We start from the raw sequence: 7818 nt of genomic DNA, 5'->3' as shown, positions 1-7818 counted from the left end.
GAGTCCTGCACTGGTACACCTGATTCAGCAAAGTACTTAAACATGCACTCCAAGTTAAACTAGTATTTTTGAGGAGAATTTTCAAAACAACCCACCTGTGTCACAAAATCACAAGCTTCCAAACCCTAATCAGAAATATTGCTATGGCAGTATTTAGTTTTGTTTAGTGTGCAGCTGCCCAGTGGGTGGTTTCCAATAAGAGGCATAATTTGCAGTTTGCTGGCAGCAGAATTACCTGTAAATTGTAGATAAATCATATTTGGTATGTTAAATGTTTTTTTCTTTTGTATTCCAGTAACATTTGGTTGAATTTGGTGATCCTCTTTGAGTGTTAACACTACCATCAACACAGTGTAGGCACTAGATAAACATTTTGTTGGCACCATAAATATGCTGTTTCCAAATGCAGTGCTACCACTGCTGCATAATCTTCACCTGCAACATCCAGATTATTCTATTACTCTCTAGAGCAGACTTGTGTTATGATTTTGGGACTGAGTCTACTACTCTTACTCCCTTTTTGTATGACTTGATCCTCTGAGTATCCCCCATGAGTTTAAAGAGAAAACAAATAGACATAATGGAATTATTTCCACTACTCAGTGTAAGGGTGGCAGAATCAAGGTCTCTGTTTTAAGTACTAAACCAGATTTCAAGGCTTTATTTCTCTCATAAGTTACAATTTTTTTTAAGTAAACCCCAAATGTCCATACTGGAACAATAAAACAATAGTACATTTCTGATTTAAAACTTTGTATTTTCTGAAGAAACTAACAGCATTTGCAACTCAAGCATCTGTTGTTTTTATTATTTGTGAGACTAGCAGCAAAATGTTGGTGTTAATCATGGAATGTGGACTCTGTCCGATCAGTGTTTTCAGGAGCGCTGTTATGAATAAGAAAACAAAGAGTAGATAAGATCCACTTATTAGATTGTATATAGTGTTGCAGATTACTTAGTGGTTGTATGAAACAATTTAATCCTAATCACTTTGGCAATATTTTGAAGGTATTTGGCTACAATAGGACTACTCACATGCTTAAAATGAAGCACCTATTTAAATGCTTTGCTGGATCAGGGCTCATATTAGCAGTTGCTTGCACATGGCAGCACTCAAACCCCAGTCAATTGTCTTCCAGAGAAGTGGAAGGCAAATACCAGTAAGGAGTGATACAAGCCCCTAATATCCCCCAAACCAGCCCTATCTGTGCAATTGATAGACCTCTTGAATCTGATAGGTTTAAGCATATACCCATTGGAGCCGCGGTACACAGAAATTAGACTCACCAGCCATAAGCACCACACCGCAGACCCTGGAGGCAGGCACTCCAAATGTCAGAGTCACATGGACACCTAATACTTGGTGATTCATACAGGAATGAATGAGATGTGCACACAGGGGTCACAAAACAAACAAGGAACTTTACTCCCAATCCAGAGGAGATAAGGTCAGACATGGGTTAGAGGGACCATAGTGTAGTTCAATAAATGGGGCTCAGTACCCTAATAGTGATCTCTATTGCTGGGTAGAACACAGCAGTTCTAATAACTATAGATAATGGGCTTTCTGCTCTGTAGGCTAGAACACTGCACTGGTGCCTGGGAATGTCCCATGACTGAGAATTTGCTGTTCAAACCCACTGAGTCTTGCTGAGCCCTAACCCACTTTCTGGGTACAACTGGTTGTTAATTGGATCCCTAGAGACTTCCTCCCAGTGCTCCCTGTTCGGGCTATTTTTCCTGGGGCCCTTTCTTCCTGGCTTCTTTCATTGGCCTAGCTCAGTCTCCACCTTCTCCGGGGTCAGAACTTCCTCTTTCCTCAAGCCCAGAGGGCTTATTCCAAGCTTTCCTTCCCCAGCCAGATCCTGGGGGCTTCCCCTGTTACCTTCAGCACCAGAGACACTGTCTGGGTTCCCAAAGATTGTGCCTGTCATTAATTCCATCCCACATGCGATCTGACTGGCTGAGGAGAGGGGACTCAACTGTCCATCAGAACATCTGTTTCTAAGTCCCAAAGCTACAGCAGCACAGCCTCCAGTTGGAGAGACAATAGTTGCCCTTTCAAGTTCCATTACAGGATCACTGTTGAAACAGATCTATCAGTGTGAGGACAATTGTAGTGCAAAAGCAGACTGAAGAAACTGCTGCTTTGGCTGTCAGTCTTAGATATACATTCAGATTGCTTGGAACCAAGAAGCAAGGTATTACAGAGGAGAGAAACACCTTACCAACTAATAACCCACACACTCAGAAATCTTTACTGGATTCTTCTGTGCTTCCGAATCCAGTACATAATCTCCTTCCAGCTTGTCATGTTCTTCCATGGATTTTCCTACCCCGACCCATTACCAGCTGCCCACATTTCTATCTGTTGAACCTCATCATTTCCAGAAGTATATAATGAGTTCTATAATTAACCAAAATGTTGGTAATTGAACAGCAGTGGAGTAGTTCATTAAGGCTGTGCTACAGTTATCAGGGCAGATTCTCTACCCTGCTCCTTTCCCTCTGGGCTGCACATACCTTGCATTGATTTGAGCATCCTCAGTAAGCAGTAAGAAGCAGCTGAGTTTATAAATGAGTTGGTTGAATATCTTGTAAATCATTCCCTGGCATATTTCCTACAGGGAGGGCGTATAAATCTAGCCATATATATTTTATCTATATACAAAAGAAATGGTTAAAGTGACCTACATTCTAACAGTTTTGCTGACCAGATTATTTAAAAGGCTAAAGGGCTGCAGATGTCAAATCCATATATGTATCACTAAAATGCTCACAATAAGCATAGCTTATCAAACAGAGCTGAAATGCCTCATTAGGTAATGGCAGTTTCTAAACCATGTTGTCACTTTCTGAAAATGTGTCATACCAGCATTTATTTTATTCTAGATATGGAGAGAAAGAAACAGATAACTGAACCATGAGGCAAGAATGAGCTGCAAGCAAATAAAAAAGCAGATCACCTTTCTCCCTCAGCCAACCAGGACAGTGTCTTAAACAAAACTGCTCTTAACTTGTTGGGCATTTGAATCCCTGGAGCACCCTGCAGCTTTTCTGTTGAAAAGGGCACTTAAGAAGTGCAGAATTCAACAGGGTTCCAATTGTCTGTAGCACCACGTAAGGAAAAGTGTATTTTAAAGGTTAAAAGTATTAGCTATTGTATTCATAGTAAAGCAACTTAAAACATACAAGTCTGCATTTTCAAAATTCTATATGCTCCTAATTTGTGTGCACAATCCCATTAATTGCATGTAGGCAAATTAGGTTAATAATTTCTCCAATATTTTCTACCTTGTGACTATCTGGACTGAAAGGGCAGAATGATGCATTCTCTTTTATCTGTTATATCTATTATGTTATATACACAAAATCCTGGGGGAGAAAGGAGTATTTTGTTCACAAATGGGAAGTTATATTTGCTAGTTGGTGTCGAGGGTCAGCACAAGGATTAGACACTACTACGGTCCATACGAGCCTTCAAAACAGAGTTTAAATGGTACATTGGCCTTGCGCACTTTAATATCTTGAAAAACTATGGCCAGGTTCTGGTTACCATTTTTCCCCCCTTTCTGTTGGTCCAGTGATGCCAAGGAGATGAAGAATCACCCCAAAAAGGCAGTTGTTGAGCTCCCTAATGTGGGGCAATCCCCAGGTAGTATAAAGCTAGAGTAGCCTGGGATGTAAGGAAAAGGGCAGGAGGAAAAGTGGCTGTAAGCCATCATTCTTCACCTCTGGTCTTGGGGATGCCAGAGGGCCAAAACAGTTCACAGAATAACATAGAGGAGCCACAGGACTGCTCTAAAGTATGTCTGCTGCAGCAGTCACAGAAGGCCTGCTGCACAAACTCCATTCCCTGCCTCCTCAGTGTGCCTCTGCCCTCAATGCTGTGGGGGTGGGTAACAGAGTAGTGCAGGGTAAAATCAGTTATGCCAGCTTCACACTGAGGGAATCCTCATCATCACTTTGGAGAGTGGTTTAAAGTCCTTGCTTGGGCAGTGCAAAGGGACTTTATTAGGGGTTGAGCATCTGATACAATGGATTAAATTAGGGGCCTAATCCTGTGTGGTACTGAGCACCTTCTCAACTGACTTGACTTCAGAAGGAGTTGAGGAGCCTCAGCAGCTCACAGGAGGCACTCCTTGCAGGATCAGACCTGATGGTAGTAAATGATTTCTCCTTCAACTGGGCAATATGGATTAGAGCAAGAAAATAACTACCAGTGAAGTGGTCAGAGGTCTATCAAGACCTAAATGAGTGATGTAATCTTATATTTAAAGCAATTAAATGAAGAAGAGGTTAAGACTAACGTTTACTTATTAAGATAATTTCCTAATCATTCTTATCAGATTTTAATGAGTGACAAATTGACACTGGATACAAATTTATGATTTCCCAAAATAACAATTTGATTGGTTTGAGTGATGCTGGCATCAAGTAATCACAGTTTATTTTTGCGTCTGAAGAGATTTGACTTTGCCAGTTTATCCTGTCTTCCTGTGAGCTCAGCTGCATTTTAAGAACTGCACTTTTGTTCTTTGTCAGATGGGATACAGAATTCCAGAATTCCTATGGAGACATTCTACCATGAACATATATTTTTGTCATGAACGTGGACCAGTTAATGGAGAGGTATCTGCCTGTTTTGCTAACTTCTGCAGTATATCTAAATAAAATCTCAGTCTCTGAACAGAGAAGGATTGTAGAAACAATTAAAGGGAGAACACTAGCCATGCCAGCCAGTAATATAGCTCTTCTGCCCATAAATTATATCAAGCAGAGCTCAGGTAGAGGAACGTGATGTCCTTGACACTTTCTCTGCTAATGTGTGCCAGGGGAATAGAGAAATGTACTGAAAATCCAGTCCTGAAGTAGACCATGGTGATGGCAACCTGAGAAAAGAAGAATTGTTTCTTCCTCCCACACTTCCAGTCAATAATCTGATAAATGTCCATGAACAACTTTAACACACAACCGTTCTTGTGATTTTTATCATACATGTAAGCAACAAGGCCAACATTTTCAAACTTAGGTGCCAGAGTTAGGCACCTGACTGTCCATCAAACACCCCAAAAAGCATGCCCTGCTCCCAATGGATATCAACTGGAAATGGTTGGTGTTCAGCACCTCTGAAAATGTGCTCAGATCAAAGTCTAAGCAAGACAGTTACTTACCCTGTCATAGAGAATGGAGAGACCATCATACAGTGATTCTGGGTTTGGGAAGGTGGATGGAAGGCTGCAAGGGGTGGGGAGCAGAGCTTAGATATTGAGAGCAATATTTTTGGCTCAAGAAATAAGCCTATTGCAAAGAAGGATTAGAGCCTTAAACTACATTGCAGAAACTATGGAGGTTCCATTTGAAAACGAGGATGCTGTTAGCTAGCAAGCAAGATGAAATCAAACAACTGTTCACCAGATGTGTACAGCTGTATATGTGCTACTACTGAGCCATACACCCATTGTATAGTTCTTCAGATACCACAATTGTAGTTCGTAGGGTGGGCTGTGAAAAGGAGAAAGGAAGGCTAGAGCAGAATAGACATGTTTCCCATTTCACTGTTTGTTTTGTATCCTCCCACTCCTCATTTTCCTCCTCCTACATCCTTGTGCTGCATACTGATGAGAAAATATGTGGTTCAAACCCAGGAAGTTATTTTTGGTTAATAATCTTGGGTATTGAACATCCAGCCTACACTTTCCAGCCTGCCAGAGTTGCATAGGGCTGCTGGGTTTTGTTTTGTAAGCATTTTGTGACAAGTTTGAAAAACACTGTGAACATTTAAAATACATGGCCTACCAGTTTCACAAGTGTCCTGTCCTTTTGGAAATGATGTGCAAGCATTGTCAGCAACACCTGTAAAAAAGAAATGAAAATGTGCTCAGAGAGGAACATGTCTGGTTTCAGTGATGCAGTAAGGAAGCATGTTTTTAGGACTACACTGAGGTGTTGACCTGTGCAGCAAGGAGGAGAGGAACAAGCATCATCTTCCCTCTGTGCAGAGACCCTCTTGGGCCCCAGAGTTTCTCCATACTACAAGAGAGGGACAATTAATGGAGGAGAGAAAAACTACAGCTTTAGAAAGTAAAGATTCCTGTACATTAAAAAATACTCTCCTGCTAGGTGGTAAAGACTTGGGAGTGAATGGACAAAAAGGGGGAGCACCTACTCTCTGTCCGGTGATGGACAGACAAAGAGAGCAAACTTTGGTTACTAAAAGAGGCCTCTAGTCCATCAGTTGGACTTTTGTGTACACAGGTAAACTATAGCTGGTGAGACTCAAACCAAGAACCTTATGTGCTGCGCAGGTGAGCTGCCTTTCTCTGGCTGAATGGTGTACTAGGCATTTTTCAAAGCCAGATATTGCTCTGATGTCATCACGGAAATCACACTCCAAACTCAGATTGCATGTGAGGCCTCTTTTAGCCAAAGTTTTCCTATTGTGTTTCTCCTGAACAACTGTCCACTTCCCACAGGGGACCCTAATTCTCTAAGAAAGGATGAAAAGCACATTTGGTCATGGGCCCTGATTTCTTTTCTGATCGATTATTGTATATCGTCTGAGGGATGTGCGTGTGTGGTGAAGAATCGGACATGGCGATGGGAAACGAGGTGCTGTATGGAGCTGTGTAGATATTTTGTGGGATGGTTTTCACCCGTCTTCCAGCCCTTGAAACAGATTTTAATTTGCCTGAAAGGGTTACAGCTGAAAACTATGAGATTGTCAGATGTTTTCCTGCTAGAGGTGATCACTGAAACAATCTGAGGCCTTCGTGTAAAATTATGCCTTTCAGTTACAGTCATGATAGCAACCTAACAAAGCCAACCAATAAATTAATTGTGACAGAGCTCCAACCTTGTCCTTGTGGGTCCCGCACTGCTAGGTGGTTTATGCTAGCCTCAGTGGCTCACTGAGACCCTCCACATAGCCCTTCTCTCTCTAGGGCCAGGGTTACAGTCTACTGAGCCCTTTTCATCATATGCCAGCAAGGAGGTTGGTGAGAGAACTCCCACAGTCTCTGTTGTCCCTAGGGCTTATTTCAGAACAGTTTAGCCTCCTGTCCTGACAGGGGCCTGTCTTCCCTTCCCAGGAGGTGTTTCTGTAGTGACAGGTTGTGGGGGAACCCAGGCCCACCCTTTACTCTGGGTTCCGGCCCAGGGACCCTAATGGTAGCAGCTGTTGGCAGCCAACCTTTCACTGCCAGAGTTGCTACATTTCTGTGGGCCACTTCTCCACAGCTCTCATGCTTCTCCCTTCTTCACCCTTACCGATGGCTTGAGGGTGTCTTCATTAACTAGCCCTTCAGCTGCACTTCCTCTCCCTGGCTCTTCTCAACCTGACTGGAGTGAGCCCTTTTATAGTATCAAAAGGGCCTTAATTAGAGTCAGGTGTTCACATTACCTTAATGGACTCACCTGACTCTTTGCAGGTTAATTGGAGTCAGGTGTTCTCATTAGTCTGGAGCAGCCCCTGCTCTGGTCACTCAGGGAACAGAAAACTGCTAATCTAGTGGCCAGTATATCTGCCTTCTACTACTTTGTTGTACTCAACTGGTCTGGGTCTATCACATAACGTACATGTCGGTGATATCTCCGGAACACCTTCAGGAGCTTAAATACAGTCTGGAAATCATCAAAATACAACACCAAAACCAAACTCAAGATTTATCAGAGCTGCATTGTTAGAGGGCTCTCTCTTCACACTCCTGCCCCTCAACCCCCCCGGTTCTTGTCACGCAGAGAGAAAGCAGAAGTCCGAAGTGCAGATAGTGCGATGTTTATTGGGGTTAGTTCCAAGCAACCATATTCATAGCTCTA

The 7818-nt window shown here is 42.5% G+C and overlaps 1 long non-coding RNA gene across 1 annotated transcript; it reads right to left on the bottom strand.

Moving 5' to 3' along the window:
• Positions 1-797: 797 nt before the first annotated feature.
• Positions 798-7312, bottom strand: LOC120408688. Its single transcript, XR_005600880.1, has 3 exons — positions 7270-7312; positions 5800-5856; positions 798-885 (listed from the first exon to the last, which is right to left on the bottom strand). It is a non-coding gene; the product is annotated as an uncharacterized LOC120408688 (long non-coding RNA).
• Positions 7313-7818: the final 506 nt, after the last annotated feature.

The sequence above is a fragment of the Mauremys reevesii genome, linkage group 6 (genome assembly GCF_016161935.1).
Source record: "Mauremys reevesii isolate NIE-2019 linkage group 6, ASM1616193v1, whole genome shotgun sequence".
Classification (NCBI taxonomy): Eukaryota; Metazoa; Chordata; order Testudines; family Geoemydidae; genus Mauremys; species Mauremys reevesii.
The sequence above is the reverse complement of the archived record's forward strand: the minus strand, read 5'-3'. Positions and strand labels throughout refer to the sequence as shown.